The sequence below is a fragment of the Hyperolius riggenbachi genome, chromosome 5, assembly GCF_040937935.1.
Source record: "Hyperolius riggenbachi isolate aHypRig1 chromosome 5, aHypRig1.pri, whole genome shotgun sequence".
Lineage (NCBI taxonomy): Eukaryota > Metazoa > Chordata > Amphibia > Anura > Hyperoliidae > Hyperolius > Hyperolius riggenbachi.
The window spans coordinates 218,306,088-218,326,072 of record NC_090650.1 but is presented as its reverse complement, the minus strand read 5'-3'; positions in this window follow the sequence as shown (position 1 = coordinate 218,326,072).

Sequence of the window (19,985 nt, the reverse complement as noted above, 5' to 3'; positions counted from 1 at the left end):
AGGATGAGTGAAAATTGCCAAAGTCTGCTCCACTAGGATTTTTGCAAAAGTAAATTAAAAGTTCTGGTAATTAAAAATGAAATTTGACACTTCAAATGAGATTTCAGGTTTGCTTCCGGTTCATACCAAAGCTCAAAACTGACCAACAAGCCGTAGCCATTCAGTGGCTTAGCTGTAGTTAACACACAGGTGGATCACTGTCAAAGTGATTTGGTGATGTGGACATCCAAAGAGATCGCTACAATCATACTGATTGTCGCTTTCTATTACAATGAAATATTATAAATTACCAATATAGCCTCGATATACCTCTCACTTCAGGATCACTTTGAGGTGGCCAAACACGATACACTTTTTTTATTTTTTCTCAATTCCAAAACTACAATCAATTTTTGTGATTGATTGTAACTTTTGAAAAATCTGATCTGTGTATCGCACACATGTTCTATTTTTCCACCAATTATGAAAAAAAAAGATTTAAAACTCAAAAAAATTGCTTAAGTCTATAAATGAAGAAATGCCATTCCCAACACAGTTAAATCGAAAATAAATGGGAAATTGGTTTACATTTCTAGCTCAAATAAAAAAGCTTTTGATTTTCATGAGCAAACTATTGTTTTTTATCGAATTGTAAAATCGGATCTTTTTATTATATTGTATGTGGCTACCTTTAGGGTATGTGAGAATAACTCCTGGATCCCCTTTGTCTTGCTTCCAACTGTTATTTTAAATTGTTTATTTAAGAGTTAAAGGATACCTAAGGTGACATGTGACATGATGAGATAGACATAGGTATGTACATTGCCCAGCACACAAATAACTATGCTGTATTCCTTTTTTTCTTTCTCTGCCTGAAGAGTTAAATATCAGGTATGTAAGTGGCTGACTCAGTCCTGACTCAGACAGGAAATAACTACAGTGTGACCCTCACTGATAAGAAATTCCAACTATAAAACACTTTCCTAGCAGCAAATGTCTTCTGAGTGCAGGAAAGAGATAAAAAGGTTCAATAGTTCATAGATTTTCGCTCTGGCATACTTCAATGAATGTGTCATTGAGCAAAAACAATAAAACAGTTAAAACTTAAAAAGTATATTTAAACATAAAATAAAACTGTGCAATATCTTAAGAAGTTATTTTTAGGAGAAGGAATATAATACTTTTTTACTCATGAGGCCCTGGGTTACAGGCTTATCTGTCTCTGTAGAAAAGTTACACTAGGTTAACTAAAGATCAGTACTTTCTGTAACCAGTTTCACATGGCTAGAAATGGTGACAGTTATCCATGGGGGGCAACCTTGTGGATCAGCAAGGTGTTTCAGAAAGTGATCCAGGCAGAAGTCTTATTCCATACACATATACCCCAAAAATGTGCATTGCATGGTACCTTATCGCCACACATTTGTAATGTGGCCATAACGTGTGCAGTGGGTGATAGCCCACAGCTCGGCTTGCATTTTATGATGGAATCCAATGCACAGCAGTGGCAGTGTACATGTGTGAATGCACCCATTTCCCAATTATGACAGCTCCCTGCTTAGAGATCATAACATTATAATTCACCACACATGGGGCTTGATTTACTAAAACGTGAAAACTCACAGCACGGCCACGGTAGCGTTTTTACACAAAAATTCCCGATTGCGCGTGAAAATTTGCGAGTGTGTGCAAATGTGCAAAAACTATAGCGTGGCCGTGCTATGAGTTATCACAGTTTAGTGAATCAAGCCCATGGTGTGAACTGTGAACGTAACCTAAATGCGTAGTGAAGTGATATAACAGATGTAAAGGACTTACGAGGCGAATTTCATAAACAAAGTTACTTACCTCATTGCAAAAGCAGACCTCAGGGCAGACGAACAGCACCTTCCTTGTCATTATCAGGTGCTTTATGAGCCTAATCCAGTCTTCATTACAGGTCCCGACCCTCCCCAGGGTCGCCTTATGAGAATTGCCACTTTAAAAATTATCTCCTGCGCAGCTCTCATAGTCGGAGCTGCGCAGGATTACAGCCCCGCTCGTGTCCGCCCTCTCTCCGTGCGATCTATTATACGTCATGTGGGTGGCTCCACATGACCACCCACATGACTTACTACACAGTGCCAGCCAGTCGCGCCCCCTCAGCAGGGAATACAAGCGCTGAGCGAGTGAGGATTTGCTCGCTCAGCGCTTGTATTCTCTGCTGAGGGGGCGTGGCTGGCTGGCACTGTGTAGTAAGTCATGTGGGTGGTCATGTGGAGCCGCCCACATGACGTATAATAGATTGCATGGAGAGAGGGCGGACACGAGCGGGGCTGTAATCCTGCGCAGCTCCGGCTATGAGAGCTGCGCAGGAGATAATTTTTAAAGCGGCGATTCTCATAAGACGACCCTGGGAAGGGTCGGGACCTGTAATGAAGACTGGATTAGGCTCATAAAGCACCTGATAATGACAAGGAAGATGCTGTTCGTCTGCCCTGAGGTCTGCTTTTGCAATGAGGTCATTAACTTTTTTTATGAAATTCGCCTCGTAAGTCCTTTAAGATGTAAGTACTGTATATTGCAGCATATTGAGATGTATTTTAAAAACATTTGGCAAACTTAGCACATGTAAGTTTATATTAGGGGATAAGTGGCATTTACTTTCTGGATCAGAATGGTGTCTATATATTTTTTACTTTGTGGTCATATTGAGAAGCGATGTGGATTGTACTGTTTGACACTTGCTGCTACATTGGGTCTGTTCCATTTAGTATAAATATTTGACTGACATTTGCTGTGCTGATTTTAAAAGAGTAAACACAATCCTTTGTCTCAAGGAAAGAGATGTCAATGCACAAACACCGGATTACTCTGTAGGCCCAATCCAATCCACTTTTCTCCTAAGTTTCTCTGCTTTCTCTGCTCTGCTTTCTGCTATTGAAAAAGTACTAAAAAGTACTGTCCAAATGATTCTGCGTATTGTCTTGCTTGCCAAGAAAAAGTGAATTGGAACGGGCCCAATATCTCTATTGAAGCCTGGTACACATATCCAATTTTTGCCAATTTTACCACTTCCATGTAGTATGAAGGCCAACAGAGTTCGAATACAATAAACAGATTGTGCAGGTAAGTTTCCATACTACATGGAAGTCATTGACCAATCAAAACTGAATGTTTATACACACTCTAAAGCATTGTACACCAATTTTGATTGGCCAATTTTACCACTTCCATGTGCTATGAGAGCTTACCTATACAACCTGTTCATAGTATTCAAAATCTGTCGACCCTCATACTACATGTACTGTAGATGGTAAAATAAGCCAATCAAAATAGGATGTGTGTACACACCCTAAAACTTATCCTTTATTAAGGTTTTCATAAAACAGCTGAGCTAGACACAAGTGACACTAACTAATAGGGGTACATAACAACAACTGCTCCCCCAAATAAGAAGACAACATTCCTAATCAGAATAACTTAGTATAATCAACGATTAGCAACACAAGTGGGTAAAAATCTCTGTGTTGCCCTCTCAGTGTATCTGATAGAAAAATAATACTGAAGCCTTCAGTAGAAGGTGCAAAGAAAACCCCAATAACCCAACATGTTTACCACCTCAATATGGACTTTGTCAGGGGTACATAATGAAGTGTGAGTGCAAAGGTGTGGTAGTGCAAGCAAACACACAGGTATACAGCCCTGTACTGTGCAAAATATTTTGACTGGATACCTGGATGCACTTTAAACATACACTGACTGTTTATGCTGTACATTTGTAGCTTCTTTGTCATTGACAGTGCTGGACAAAGGTGGTATATCGGCAGTCAGAGTTATTAAGTTTTGGTAGTAGGTGGTGCAAAGATCGGCAGAGGGAGTTTTTAGATGCAACATTTGTCCAGATATCAGTGGAGATTGCAGCGCAGGGGGCAGGTTAGTGTTATGCATCGATAGAGGGAGGGTTAGTGTGAGAAGATGGTTAGGTGATAGTAGAATATCGTATTTTTTACTGTTATTTTACTATCAGAATTAGCCACTGCCCAATAGTAGAATACTGGTAATTTTTCCAGCTATTCTACTATATAGTGGATGTCACTGGTGTCAATTATGTTTATTATGTAATTGAAGAGAGATACAAGACTGATAAAGATGATCAATGAAATGCTGATTTTCTATGTTTATTGTATATTTGTTGCAAATTGTATGCAGCTTGGAACTGAGCCAATCAGATGCAATAGTTGTCAAATTGAATCAGGTAATTTCCAAGCCGTATGCAATTTGCAATAAAACTGCAGTAAACTCAGATAATTACCATCTGGCTGACCAGCTTTATAGGCCACTGCCATTTCTGGTAGATGTCTTTAACCTGAAAAATGTTGCCCACCTTGGGCCTGATTCACTATTCAGTGCTAACCTAGTTAGCACGCCTTAAGGCTTTGGGCGTGCTAACTAGGGTGCTAAGTAGTTAGCACGTACCAAGCTGAATAAGATCACGCGCAAAACTTTGCACGCGCAAACCGAAAACGGCACACCCGATGCGCCTATAAGGGTGCATTGGATGCGCCCTAAATGTCACACCCATTTCGTGCGCACCGGGCTTTGCACGCGATACTTTGCTAATTAGCGCACACAGTTTGTTTAGGCATGAAAAAGGGCTTTTCACAAGCGTGCTAACAATTAGCACCGCTTTGTGAATCAAGCCCCTTGAGTTCTTTGAGGAGTGGAAGAAGAGAACAGTTGTCACATCACCATCACTGCTATTGAATTTGAAAAAAATCAGTTATTAGCATTTTATTCGGTGACACTACTGCTTTGGTGTGTGGGGATGGTATGCAAAATGTAAGCTGAATCCCTGGATTTCCAGACTTCTGCTTTACTAAAAGTACACCTGAAGTGAGAGGGATATGGAGGCTGCCATATTTATATCCTTTTAAACAATACCAGTTGCTTGGCAGTCCCACTGATCTGTTTGGCTGCAGTATTGTCTTAATCACACACCTGGAATAAGCATGCAGCTAATCTTGTCAGAAACATCTGATCTACATGCTTGTTCAGGGTCTATGGCTAAAAGATGTTAGAGGCAGAGGATCAACAGAACAGTCAGGCAATTTGTTTTGTTTACAAATAAATGCATATGTCAGCCTCCATATTCCTCTCACTTCAGGTGTGTTTTAAATATAGGGACAACAGAGGAGGATGGAACACATTGAAAATGAAAATAACTGTCATACACATTCATTTTGGATTTCAAAGTCCACCCGTAATCATTCAGCAACATGGGTGCAGGTGAGTAAAGGTATGCTTGCTACACATGCCTGTCTGGTAACTGGTGAATAATCAGCTTAAAGGGCAACTGAAGTAAGAGACATATGGAGGCTGCCATATTAATTTCATTTCAAACAATACCAGTTGCCTGGCAGCCCTGCCGGTCTATTAGGCTGTAGTAGTGTCTGAATAACACCAGAAACAGGCATGCAGTTAATCTTGTCAGATCTGACAATAATGTCAGAAACACTTGATCGCTTGCTTGTTCAGGGTCTATGGCTATGGGTCTATGGACATTACTCATGTTCACAGTGGATATCTTGTGTGTGTGCATTCAGCTAGATAAACAAATTTGGCCTTAATCCACAAAGCTACAGTAAGTTTGTTTTGTGCAGGCAGTGCATGGCAATTTTACTGTTATTACCGATAACAGCGTAAGGCACGCTGCCCAATAAGTGCGATACGCATTTCAAAAGTAGTGCAAACGTTACTAGGCTAAAACGCAGTAAGACGTGAGTTACTCTAGCAAGACTTGATTACATATGTAATGCTGGCTGCACGAATTAGGCAATGCGCCCTATGCTGTCATCTCATCTGTTGTTACGGTATAATTGCTGTGCGCTGCCTGTGAACAGCAATCTTACTGTTGCTTCGTGAATCGGGGCCTTTGACTTCCATGGAAGTGCATGATGCAGCATGCAGGAATTGCAGTACAGGCAAGTATATCTATCAGTGATCCATCTCCTCAGGGGCGTAGCAATAGGGGGTGCAGCGGTAGCGACCGCATCGGGGCCCTTGGGCCAGAGGGGCCCCGAAGGGCCCTCCCTCAACTACAGTATTAGTTCTCTATTGGTCCTGTGCTCATAATAATCACTTCTATATATACATTGAGTAGTGGTAAACATTAACAAGCTCTTCCCCATCCCCTTCTTGCACCTCTGACACTGTAGTTGCCATTGGCAGGTTTTGGTGCGCCGTATCAATTGTTATGTATAGAGTGCCTGGGGGGCCCCATTGTAAAACTCGCATCGGGGCCCACAGCTCCTTAGCTACACCACTGCATCTCCTCATTAAAGCTGATCTGCGGTTAGCTGCCAGAAAGGTATAAACAGCAAGTAGAAATGGTCAATTAAATTCTTATAATTTCAGTTTGCATGCAAGTTTAATGTAAAGTTATTTGGAGCTTGGAATTCGGCCAATCTAAATCGGCAGGCAGTGTATTTAAGTAGCCTATACTGTATACAATCTGCATACAGCTTTCATGCAAGCCATCTCCATTAGCCAGCATATCTTCACTCTCCTCCACCCACCCTGCCGCATGCCAGTGTGCAGAGCTTCCCCTTGAATATAAAACACTTTGCTAAAAAAAAGACTAAAGCACTCTATTAAGTACGTTTATTATAATTATGTTCCATCAGCTAAACCAAGCTTAACAATTTATTGCATTATTAAATCTGCATAGACACAAGGCAAATAAAACCTGTATGGCTTTGTTTATAATCTTGAGCTGCTGAAAATAATTTTGGTACGTTTCTCTCTTTTTTGCTTGATAAATTACAGACCTTGGCCCTTATTCAATTCACTTTTTCTCCTATGTTTGCTTCCCAGGTGATATTTTGACACCTTGTCAATAAAATGCCTTTTAAACCACCAGCGAGCAAGAAAGTTATTTTAAACAGAAGATGTAATAAATATCTCCTGGGAATAAACATAGAGAGAAAATGAATTGAATAAAGACCCTTATCCTTCTTATGTATCATGTTATTAGTGAAATAACTTGATGTGAACTTAAGACGCAAATATTCCTTAGAGTACTGTACACTAATTTTTGTGTAAATTAAAAGGAATGTATTGTTTTGTATGAAGTTTTGAAATTGTACAATAAAGGAAGAGCTGTTTTTACTGGATTGCTTTTTTCCCCTTTTATTTAGAAAGTAGAAAGCAATGTTTATATGTCAAGTAAACAGATACAACAATATTATTGATGATCTTAAAGGGAATGTATAGTGATTTTTATTTTATTTTTTAAGCATATCTCCAAGTAAAAAGACAGAAGCCAGAGGAGAAATTAGAGGTTACGACAGTGGCAGATGCACAATGATTCACAGTGGGCAATTTCTGTTTTCTTAGTGAGCTTTATTTTTTCCACACACGTGTCATTATTGTCATTGTTTTGGATATTTTTTCATATCTTAAAACAAAACAAAAAATAAAATAAAAAACATAGTAGACTCTATAAAACATTTTTTTAACCCCTAGTCACCTGGAATAGGCCAGGAAGGCTAAGTCTGTAAGCGCAAGGTCTCACTCTTTGGTCAATAGAAGCCAACATGGTACTTTGTCTAATTGGGCAGGATTCCAATTTTCTTTACATAGAGGTGTAGTCACGTTTGTAGCCAGCGGTTTAGAAATCAATGGCTGTGTGCAGCGTTATTCTGATGGGATGGGAAATTTACACTGCTATACAAGCTGTACACTGACTACTTTACATTGTATCAAAGTGTCATATCTTCAGTGTTATCCCAGGTAAAGATACCCTACTGCTACTCCCATGTAAAGATATAATACGATATTTCCAAAAAGTCAGAGGTCTTCTCACTTTTGTGAGAAGCTGTATCCATGTTGTAGCTATAGTAATGTACTGGTACTTTAGTTACCTGCAAAATTACAAACACCTAAGAGAAATATTTTCATTTAGGCCTTTTGGTGACAAATACTCAAATCTTTTTACCTACCTGCCACCTTTATGTATGATTTTATTTCTGGTTCCACCTCTTAGGAGTTATTCTACTAAATGTAGAATGAACAATCTCAGTTGGGACTAGACACAGTATGTCTACTTTCAGCAGTGTCCTGTGACTCGAGAAATCCATCATTCATCAACCTGCTAATTCTTTTTAGGGCTGGTTCACACGGATGATTGTACATCGTTTACTGCCAGCTGCAGCGCTCGTCGTTTAAACGCAACAAAAGTGAGCACACCTCTAAGTAAAAAATGGGATTTGAGTCTAGCGTTTGACTAAACCATTCCAAAAGCTTTATGTAATGATCCGCTCAGCTGGATGCACTGGCAGACAGCTGTTTGACCATTCCTCTAGTCTGTGGGCTGCAGGTCTCTGCAAGAGAGACCTGTTTTTGGTCTGTTCTGTTGCTGAGGAATTTGCATACACTCGTTATGCAAATCCCTTACCTGCCTCCTTTGATGACTGGCAGTATAAAGAGCTATGTTTCCCAGAGTCCTTGGCTGGGCATAAGGGTTAGTTCCTGTGTAACACTCGCCTGGAGTGTCAGCCTTGCTCTTTGTTTGAAGATTAGCCTAGAGTAATTCCTGGAACTGCACTAGGCAGTTTCCCTAGTGCAGTTAGGATTGCATATCTGTTTTGTTTGTCTGTTGCGATTGTCCTGTCCCAGCGGTGGTCGACAGGACATCGTTCTGTGTGTCTGGGTGCTAACCGGAACAGCGGTTGTTACTGGTAGCCCATTCTGATCTGTTTTCCTGGATCGCACTAGCCTCTTGCGCTAGTGCTGTGGATCCTTCTGGTCTGCTACTCTCTTGCTGTACTTGGATCGCACTAGCCTCTTGCGCTAGTGCTGTGGATCCTTCTGTTCTGTCTTCCTGGATCGCACTAGCCTCTTGCGCTAGTGCTGTGGATCCTATCGCTCGCTTATTCCTGTTTTCGTGTATCTGTCTTGTCTGCTACGAACGCTTGCTGGAGGCTCGGTGAGGTAACCGTTAAGCAAGCGCTCGCGTCCTCTGTTTCATGTTTGTCTGTCGGTGGTTAGTTAGGCGTGCTTGTCTCTGTTGTGCTTATCACGCGGAGACCGCGCATAAACACGTGCACTGTTGCGAATGAGTGCGGTGTTCGCGTTTAGCTAGTGTTTGATATTTTCCTTATCCTCTCATTGTATGATTTGCTGTGCCTTTGCTACTCTCGTGCTCTGCCTTGCTGTAGCCTTGTGTCACCTCTGGCAATCGCCTCTCTCGCGATTGCGTTCCTGCTTCTTATCTGCAGTTGTGTATGCACCGTCGCGGGTTGGCGACTAGTTTGGTGCACACACATACAATCTGTCCCTGTGCTCATTCTCTTTCGCAATTGCTTCTCTTGCGATTGCGTTCTCACTTGGTTTCCTTTGTTGTATGTCCGCCGTCGCAGGGTGGCGGCTAGATTGGTGGACATACATACATACATTCCTCATCTGTGCTTATTCAGTCTTGTGTCACTATTAGCAATCGCCATCTCTGGCGATTGCCTTCTCTCACTTTGTCTTCATGGTTGTGCGTTCATCGTCGCAGGGTGGCGACTAGTTTGGTGAACACGCATACCCTCTGTCGCTTTGATCTCTCTCTTTCAGGGCTATCTTGCCCTGCGTTTCTTCCCTTCGTACAATTGCTGTCTGGCGTGTGTGGTAGGGCAGAGGAGCTGTTCCTCTGCACTCCACAGCGCCACCTGCCGACAGGAATTTCCCTCTACAGGTGCATTGCACCTTTTTCTGGGTTCCCTCAAATTACACGCTTGTGGAGGATTTCCGCAGTGTCAGCGCACGTCTTGTGCGCTGATCACAGAGAGAATCCCACAATCGTTACAGTATGACCAGCCAAACCGAAATTCCCAGTGTAGAGGGAATTTCCGATTTGTACGATTTGGTCGAGTATGGGTCCTGTGTCTTTAACCTCCCTGGCGGTATGGACGAGCTGAGTTCGTCCAGCAAAAACCTGCAAAAAACGTTAATGACGAGCTGAGCTCGTCCATGCCGACAGGGAGATTTCCTGTTTCTCTGCCCCGCCGGCTGCATTTTTTTCTTATCAGAGGGATTCCCCAGGATGGCTGGATGCCTGACTGCACGCTGTGGGTAGCGATCTGTGCTACCCACAGCGTGCAGAACAAGCATCCAGCCACCCTAGGGAATCCCTGGGCAGCCAGCGGGGCAGAGAATGTGCGGGGGATCCCCCTTGTATGTAGAGGCTGTGCTGGCGGGGGATCCCCCTCTGTGCGGGCGGGGGGAACCCCTTTATATGGTGGCTGTTGCGGGCAGGGGATCCCCCTCTGTGCGGGCGGGGGGATCCCCCTTCTATTGTGGCTTTTGCGGGCGGGGGGATCCCCCTCTGTGCGGGTGGGGGGATCCCCCTTCTATTGTGGCTGTTGCGGGCGGCCTATCCCCCTCCTCCCCCTCCCTCCCGATGTCCCCCCCTCCCGATCTCCTCCCCCCCCCCCTCTCTAAGCCCATTGAGTAAATAGATTTACTCACCGAGGGCTTTCTCCAGCGACGGCAGCAGCACTTCCTCCTCCATCTCCGAAGTCCCGGTCTCTGTACAGTTACATTACGAGGCTTGGTGACGTCCGCAACAGCCACAATAGAAGGGGGATCCCCCCACCCGCACAGAGGGGGATCCCCCCGCCCGCAAAAGCCACACTAGAAGGGGGATCCCCCACCCGCACAGAGGGGGATCCCCCCACCCGCAAAAGCCACAATAGAAGGGGGATCCCCCCACCCGCACAGAGGGGGATCCCCCCGCCCGCAAAAGCCACAATAGAAGGGGGATCCCCCCACCCGCACAGAGGGGGATCCCCTGCCCGCAACAGCCACCATATAAAGGGGTTCCCCCCGCCCGCACAGAGGGGGATCCCCCGCCAGCACAGCCTCCACATACAAGGGGGATCCCCCGCACATTCTCTGCCCCGCTGGCTGCCCAGGGATTCCCTAGGGTGGCTGGATGCTTGTTCTGCACGCTGTGTGTAGCACAGATCGCTACCCACAGCGTGCTGGGGGGGGGGGGGGATCGGGAGGGGGACATCTGGCTACCTATAAATCTGGCTAAACACCTGGCTCACTATATACCTGGCTAAACATCTGGCTCACTATATACCTGGCTAAACATCTGGCTCGCTATATACCTGGCTAAACATCTGGCTCGCTATATACCTGGCTAAACACCTGGCTCACTATATACCTGGCTAACTATACTTGGCTAACTATACCTGGCTGTACATCTGGCTAACTATACCTGGCTGCACATCTTCTACCTATACATCTGGGTCTTATACTCACCATTGGCATGCTGATCCCTCGTCGCGTACCTCTGATAGCTTCCCCAGTGTCTTCTTCCATGTCCCTTGGCGGATTTTGCTTCTTCCTCAGCGATCACATGTCCCCCGTTGATCGGCGTTGATGACACCAGGGTCACACAGCGTCATCAACATCTTGCAGAAAACACTTTTTTTTTTTTAACCACATAACGACCGCCCCCAGCCGATGGGCGGCGGCAAAGTCTGGGCCCAAACGACCGCAATACGCCCATCGGCGGGGGCGGCTGCGGGAGTGGCTATGCGGCGATCGCGTCATTCGTGACGCGATCAGCCGCCGGGGACTGGCTCCGCCCCCCGTTCGCCGTAACCCGCCGGCCGTTCGGAAGCGCCGGCGGGTTACTGGCATCCGGATCGCCGCTGCAACAGTGTATAATAGGCTTTGTAATGTATACAAAGCCTATTATACTGGCTGCCTCCTGCCCTGGTGGTCCCAGTGTCCGAGGGACCACCAGGGCAGGCTGCAGCCACCCTAGTCTGCACCCAAGCACACTGATTTCCCCCCCCCCTGCCCCCTGATCGCCCACAGCACCCCTCAGACCCCCCCCTGCCCACCCCCCAGACCACTGTTTGCACCCAGTCACCCTCCTAATCACCCATCAATCACTCCCTGTCACTATCTGTCAACGCTATTTTTTTTTTAAGTCCCTAATCTGCCCCCTACTCCCTCCTGATCACCCCCCCACCCCTCAGATTCTCCCCAGACCCCCCCCAGACCCCCCCCCCCGTGTACTGTATGCATCTATCCCCCCTGATCACCTGTCAATCACCTGTCAATCACCTGTCAATCACCCGTCAATCACCCCCTGTCACTGCCACCCATCAATCAGCCCCTGATCTGCCCCTTGCGGGCAATCTGATCACCCCCCCACACCAATAGATCGCCCGCAGATCCGACATCAGATCACCTCCCAAATCCATTGTTTACATCTATTCTCTCCTCTAAACACCCACTAATTACCCATCAATCACCCCCTATCACCACCTGTCACTGTTACCCATCAGATTAGACCCTAATCTGCCCCTTGCGGGCACCCAATCACCTGCCCACACGCTCAGATTGCCCTCAGACCCCCCCCTTATCAATTCGCCCGTGCAATATTTACATCTGTTCTCCCCTGTAATAACCCACTGATTACCTGTCAATCACCCATCAATCACCCCCTGTCACTGCCACCCATCAATCACCCCCTGTCACTGCCACCCATCAATCAGCCCCTAACCTGCCCCTTGCGGGCAATCTGATCACCCACCCACACCAATAGATCGCCCGCAGATCCGACATCAGATCACCTCCCAAATCCATTGTTTACATCTATTCTCTCCTCTAAACACCCACTAATTACCCATCAATCACCCCCTATCACCACCTGTCACTGTTACCCATCAGATTAGACCCTAATCTGCCCCTTGCGGGCACCCAATCACCTGCCCACACGCTCAGATTGCCCTCAGACCCCCCCCCCCTTATCAATTCGCCCGTGCAATATTTACATCTGTTCTCCCCTGTAATAACCCACTGATTACCTGTCAATCACCCATCAATCACCCCCTGTCACTGCCACCCATCAATCACCCCCTGTCACTGCCACCCATCAATCAGCCCCTAACCTGCCCCTTGCGGGCAATCTGATCACCCACCCACACCAATAGATCGCCCGCAGATCCGACATCAGATCACCTCCCAAATCCATTGTTTACATCTATTCTCTCCTCTAAACACCCACTAATTACCCATCAATCACCCCCTATCACCACCTGTCACTGTTACCCATCAGATTAGACCCTAATCTGCCCCTTGCGGGCACCCAATCACCCGCCCACACCTCAGAACGCCCTCAGACCCCAGCCCTGATCACCTCGCCAGTGCATTGCTTGCATCTATTTCCCCCCTCTAATCACACCTTGAGACACCCATCAATCACCTCCTGTCACCCCCTAGCACACCTACCCATCAGATCAGGCCCTAATTTGCCCCGTGTGGGCTCCTGATCACTCGGCCAAACCCTCAGATCCCCCTCAGACCCCCTTCCGATCACCTCCCCAGTGCATTGATTGCATCTATTTTCCCCTCTAACCGCCCCCTGAGACACCCATCAATCACCTCCTGTCACCCCCCTAGCACTCCTATCCATCAGATCAGGCCCAATACATCCTGTCATCTAAGAGGCCACCCTGCTTATGACCGATTCCACAAAATTTGCCCCCTCATAGACCACCTGTCATCAAAATTTGCAGATGCTTATACCCCTGAACAGTCATTTTGAGAAATTTGGTTTCCAGACTACTCACAGTTTTGGGCCCGTAAAATGCCAGGGCAGTATAGGAACCCCACAAGTGACCCCATTTTAGAAAGAAGACACCCCAAGGTATTCTGTTAGGTGTATGATGAGTTCATAGAATATTTTATTTTTTGTCAAAAGTTAGCGGAAATTGGATTGTTATTGTTTTTTTCACAAAGTGTCATTTTTCACTAACTTGTGAGAAAAAATAAAATCTTCTATGAACTCACCATACCCCTAACGGAATACCTTGGGGTGTCTTCTTTCTAAAATGGGGTCACTTGTGGGGTTCCTATACTGCCCTGGCATTTTAGGGGCCCTAAACCGTGAGGAGTAGTCTAGAAAACAAATGCCTCAAAATGACCTGTGAATAGGACGTTGGGCCCCTTAGCGCACCTAGGCTGCAAAAAAGTGTCACACATGTGGTATCGCCATACTCAGGAGAAGTAGTATAATGTGTTTTGTGGTGTATTTTTACACATACCCATGCTGGGTGGGAGAAATCTCTCTGTAAATGGACAATTGTGTGTAAAAAAAATCAAAAATGTGTCATTTACAGAGATATTTCTCCCACCCAGCATGGTTATATGTAAAAATACACCACAAAACACATTATACTACTTCTTCTGAGTACGGCGATACCACATGTGTGACACTTTTTTGCAGCCTAACTGTGCTAAGGGGCCCAAAGTCCAATGAGTACCTTTAGGATTTCACAGGTCATTTTGAGACATTTGGGTTCAAGACTACTCCTCACGGTTTAGGGCCCCTAAAATGCCAGGGCAGTATAGGAACCCCACAAGTGACCCCATTTTAGAAAGAAGACACCCCAAGGTATTCTTTTAGGTGTATGATGAGTTCATAGAAGATTTTATTTTTTGTCACAAGTTAGCGGAAATTGATATGTATTGTTTTTTTTTTCACAAAGTGTCATTTTCCGCTAACTTGTGACAAAAAAAAAATCTTCTATGAACTCACCATACTCCTAACAGAATACCTTGGGGTGTCTTCTTTCTAAAATGGGGTCACTTGTGGGGTTCCTATACTGCCCTGGCATTTTAGGGGCCCTAAACCGTGAGGAGTAGTCTAGAATCCAAATGCCTCAAAATGACCTGTGAATAGGACGTTAGGCCCCTTAGCGCACCTAGGTTGCAAAAAAGTGTCACACATGTGGTATCGCCGTACTCAGAAGAAGTAGTATAATGTGTTTTGGGGTGTATTTTTATACATACCCATGCTGGGTGGGAGAAATCTCTCTGTAAATGGACAATTGTGTGTAAAAAAAATCAAATAATTGTCATTTACAGAGATATTTCTCCCACCCAGCATGGGTATGTGTAAAAATACACCCCAAAACACATTATACTACTTCTCCTGAGTACGGCGGTACCACATGTGTGGCACTTTTTTGCACCCTAAGTGCGCTAAGGGGCCCAAAGTCCAATGAGTACCTTTAGGATTTCACAGGTCATTTTGCCACATTTGGTTTCAAGACTACTCCTCACGGTTTAGGGCCCCTAAAATGCCAGGGCAGTATAGGAACCCCACAAATGACTCCATTTTAGAAAGAAGACACCCCAAGGTATTCCGTTAGGAGAATGGCGAGTTCATAGAAGATTTTATTTTTTGTCACAAGTTAGCGGAAAATGACACTTTGTGAAAAAAAACAATTACAATCAATTTCCGCTAACTTGTGACAAAAAAAAAAAATCTTCTATGAACTCACCATACATCTAACGGAATACCTTGGGGTGTCTTCTTTCTAAAATGGGGTAATTTGTGGGGTTCCTATACTGTCCTGGCATTTTAGGGGCCCTAAACCGTGAGGAGTAGTCTTGAAACGAAATTTCTCAAAATGACCTGTGAAATCCTAAAGGTACTCATTGGACTTTGGGCCCCTTAGCGCAGTTAGGGTGCAAAAAAGTGCCACACATGTGGTATCGCCGTACTCAGGAGAAGTAGTATAATGTGTTTTGGGGTGTATTTTTCCACATACCCATGCTGAGTGGGAGAAATATCTCTATAAATAGACAATTGTGTGTAAAAAAAATAAAAAAATTGTCATTTACGGAGATATTTCTCCCACCCAGCATGTGTATGTGTAAAAATACACCCCAAAACACATTATACTACTTTTCCTGAGTACGGCAATACCACATGTGTGGCACTTTTTTGCGGCCTAACTGCGCTAAGGGGCCCAAAGTCCAATGAGCATCTTTAGGCTTTACAGGGGTGCTTACAATTAGGCACCCCCCAAATGCTAGGACAGTAAACACACCCCACAAATGACCCCATTCTGGAAAGTAGACACTTCAAGGTATTCAGAGAGGAGCATAGTGAGTCCGTGGCAGATTTCATTTTTTTTTGTCGCAAGTTAGAAGAAATGGAAACTTTTTTTTTTTTTTTTTTTTTGTCACAAACTGTCATTTTCCGCTAACTTGTGACAAAAAATAAAATCTTCTATGAACTCACCATGCCTCTCACTGAATACTTTGGGATGTCTTCTTTCCAAAATGGGGTCATTTGGGGGGTATTTGTACTATCCTGGAATTTTAGCCCCTCATGAAACATGACAGGTGCGCAGAAAAGTCAGAGATGCTTGAAAATGGGAAAATTCACTTTTGGCACCATAGTTTGTAAACGCTATAACTTTTACCCAATCCAATAAATATACACTGAATGTTTTTTTTTTTTATCAAAGACATGTAGCAGAATAACTTTTGCGCTCAAATGTATAGGAAATTTTACTTTATTTGAAAAATGTCAGCACAGAAAGTTAAAAAAGTCATTTTTTTGACAAAATTCATGTCTTTTTTGATGAATATAATAAAAAGTAAAACTCGCAGCAGCAATCAAATAGCATCAAAAGAAAGCTGTATTAGTGACAAGAAAAGGAGGTAAAATTCATTTAGGTGGTAGGTTGTATGACCGAGCAATAAACCGTGAAAGCTGCAGTGGTCTGAATGGAGAAAAAGGCTCTGGTCCTTAAGGGGCGAAAAGACTGTGGTCCCGAAGTGGTTAATTGAATTCAATACAATAATCTGTATTAAATTTAATATTAAAAAAAAATTGGTTGCAAAAAAAAAATGGTTGCAAATTATTGGAAATTAATTGAAACACTTTTTGCACGGAAATCCTGGGGAAACTGAACGCCAGGGTGGTTAAGAGCTTTAAAAGGCTAAACTCAGAGACCAAAGCGGAATTTCTCTCTGAATGTGTGAGGTTTTGCCTGAATCCCACCTTTCAGATTACTGATCCGTCCACGTCGGCTCTTCAGTTTGCCTATGTGCTCTTAAAAGGCGATTTGTTCACCTGGGCGTATGATGTGCTAAAAAACAATTCTTGGAATGATAATCTGTATTAGTTTCTTGCAGTGATATTCTCTCACTGGTTTAAACTGCCTGGCTTACCACCTGCTCTGATTGAATGTGTAGCTGTTGATAAGTCAGCTGATCTTTCCCTTCCATGCAAAACCTTTCAGTATGACAATCAGTTCAATGTGTCGGTTGCCACTTCAGGTTTTAAACAGCAGACATGCAAAGTTGCAAAAAAGGGAAAAACTAAAAAACGCAAGCATCTGAATAAAACACTCCCTATTGATGTTTACAATGATGTTGTTCAGTCTCCGGCTTTTTTACCCCAATCCAAAGCTTTTGTGGATCCTTTAATAGGCAGAATCATTTTCTATATTAAAGGAGTAAGAAAGTCTATGCATGTACCTGACCCCAACCCATATGAAAGCAACTTAGATACAGGGTTATTTGAGCCCCCATTTGCTTCCTGGGATATTGGGGCCTTGCTGGAGGAATTTGATTTTGATTGGAAAGCCTTTTGCGATTTTTACATCGCAAAAAGCGAAGATGTCTTGAATGATTGTCTCGATTCTATGTACCTTTTGATTGATTCCGATGAGTGTGACAGGTGTTTTGTGGATCCAGTGATGTGTGTGTGGCAGACGATTTTGGATGAGTTGCACACACACCAATCAATTGATTCCAATAAAGAGACATTGTTGTCAGATGATTGTTCCTGCCTTTCTGGGGTAAAGCATGTGAGTCTTGACATTGTGCGATCTGAAATGAGTGGGTGTGCCACTGTGGTTGATTTCTGTGCGAATCCTGGAGGATTCTATCCTGATTGCGTGCAGTTTGAATCTGTGCGATCTGATGCCTGTTTCTCTGATGTTCCTGCAGATTGTGATCAGCATGAATGTGCCAGTTTTCTCAAGGATGTGTGGGACCCCTTGTCATTTAGAGACAGATCTTTAAGATCTTCCATCTGTGATCCTGCTATGGGGAAAATTCCTAAATTATGCAGCATCAAAAGTAAAATTAATATGTCTAGTAAAATTTTTCCTGATGTTGTCGCTATTTCTACTGCAAATGCGTCTTTGTCTCACCCTGTTCACACCTGTAAGAGCCCGTTGCCTGGTGACAGTTGCTCCAGTGTTTCTGTCCTGAACGCCTTACAGTCTGCCCCGCAGATCACGGAGGTTTGCGCTATGGAAGCGTCAGTTTCACAACCTAAAGCGATTTTTGATTCGCAAGTTTTGCGTTCTGACTCCTCGGATTTGACATGGTTAGCCGAATCTAAGAGTGAGACAGCGCTTCGGTTTTGCGAATCTGATGCTGAGGCCTCTTTGCTTTGCCCAGAGAAGCTTTCTCTGAATCTGCCCTGTACCATGAATGAAAACATGATCTCCACTGACACTGACATTTGTGAGTCCCTTTCTTGTTCTGAGGAAAATGCTGATTCTACACCCTGTACTCTGGATGAGTTAATATGGCCTTGTTTAGAGTCTCCTGCAGTGTCCCTAGAGGCTCGTCTAGGTATTGCTACTATACTCACCTGTTTTTCTGCAGTTCAGGAGTTGCAAGCTAGTTTGACTGCTACGCAGAATTCTGGGTGCAGTGAGATTAAAGTTAGGGAGTCAGTGTGTGTTCCAGTAAATATTCCTGTACATTCCGCTCATGATGATGAAATTCAGTCTCAGTTTTTGGTGGAACCTTCCCTGGGACATATGCCCTGTCCACAAAATAAAGTTCCAGTTTTGCCCTGTAACATGGATAGTTCAGAATCCTTCTTAGAAAACTTGGAAAATGATGTTCCTGAGGTTTTGTCTGATGTCCTGGAGACCTCCGAGTTCCTCCCAAAGGGTGCAGAACTTGTAGGAGATGTCTCCTGCCCCCCAAGTCCTTCTGAGGTGTTGCCCACTTCAGAAGGCATTGCTGTTGTGCTGACTACCTTTGCAGCTCTGGTGGAGCTTCACTCATATGTAGTCAATGATGATATTACAGTCACAGAAAATTCTGAATTTAAGTACGAGTCTTCTTTTGAAAGACCAGTACCTGTAACCTCCACTCATGATGATTGTCTGCCCGGTACTGGTTTTGGTCTTGTCGTGTCGGACTCTGAGGTTGGCAGTTCCCCGACATGTTCTGAGGTTTCTCCTGTGCTGGTGTACCCCAATGTGCTCTGTGACCCAGAAAGCCCAAGTATGCCTCGGTTACCAGCATGCTCAGATGCTTCCTCGGTGGAGACATGCTCTGATATGGCCTGCCTGCTTGCATGCTCAGAAGTGGTCCCTGAAAGTCCTGATCTTGATGGGTGTCCTCGTAATTCTGAATCCAGAATAGTCATTGGTTCCATAGGAGGGCTTGATAGTTTTCCATGTGAGCCTGGTGATTGTTCTGTCCTCTTGGGATCTCTGTGGAGCTTCAAAAGGTTCTGGGAGATTCCGGGAGAAATTTTGCTTGGTACCCTGGATAAGATCAACAGTGGCTTTTGTGTTGTAAGAGACACTTCGAACAGGTATTGTGGCAGGTTTGGTATTTTCGGACGCTCCCTGGAGGTGGTGGGTATTGTCTGGAGGGTGTCGGTGGCTTCTTCTCTGGCGTTCACAGTCCTGATAGGTGTTATACTGAGACTGGTAGTACTGATGGGCATGTTTCGGTGGCGTTTGCTTCCGATGAGGTCGGTTTCGGCTGGACTGACTCTGGAATTGGGCCTTGTCGGGCTGCCCCGACCTTCATGAGTCTTCAGTTAGAGTCTTTTGTTAATATCAGTTTAGAGGCTCGTCTGGAATCCGACCCTAGAGGGGGGGGGGGGGTACTGTAATGATCCACTCAGCTGGATGCACTGGCAGACAGCTGTTTGACCATTCCTCTAGTCTGTGGGCTGCAGGTCTCTGCAAGAGAGACCTGTTTTTCCATTACAAGTTTCTGGTCTGTTCTGCTGCTGAGGAATTTGCATACACTCGTTATGCAAATCCCTTACCTGCCTCCTTTGATGACTGGCAGTATAAAGAGCTATGTTTCCCAGAGTCCTTGGCTGGGCATAAGGGTTAGTCCCTGTGTAACACTCGCCTGGAGTGTCAGCCTTGCTCTTTGTTTGA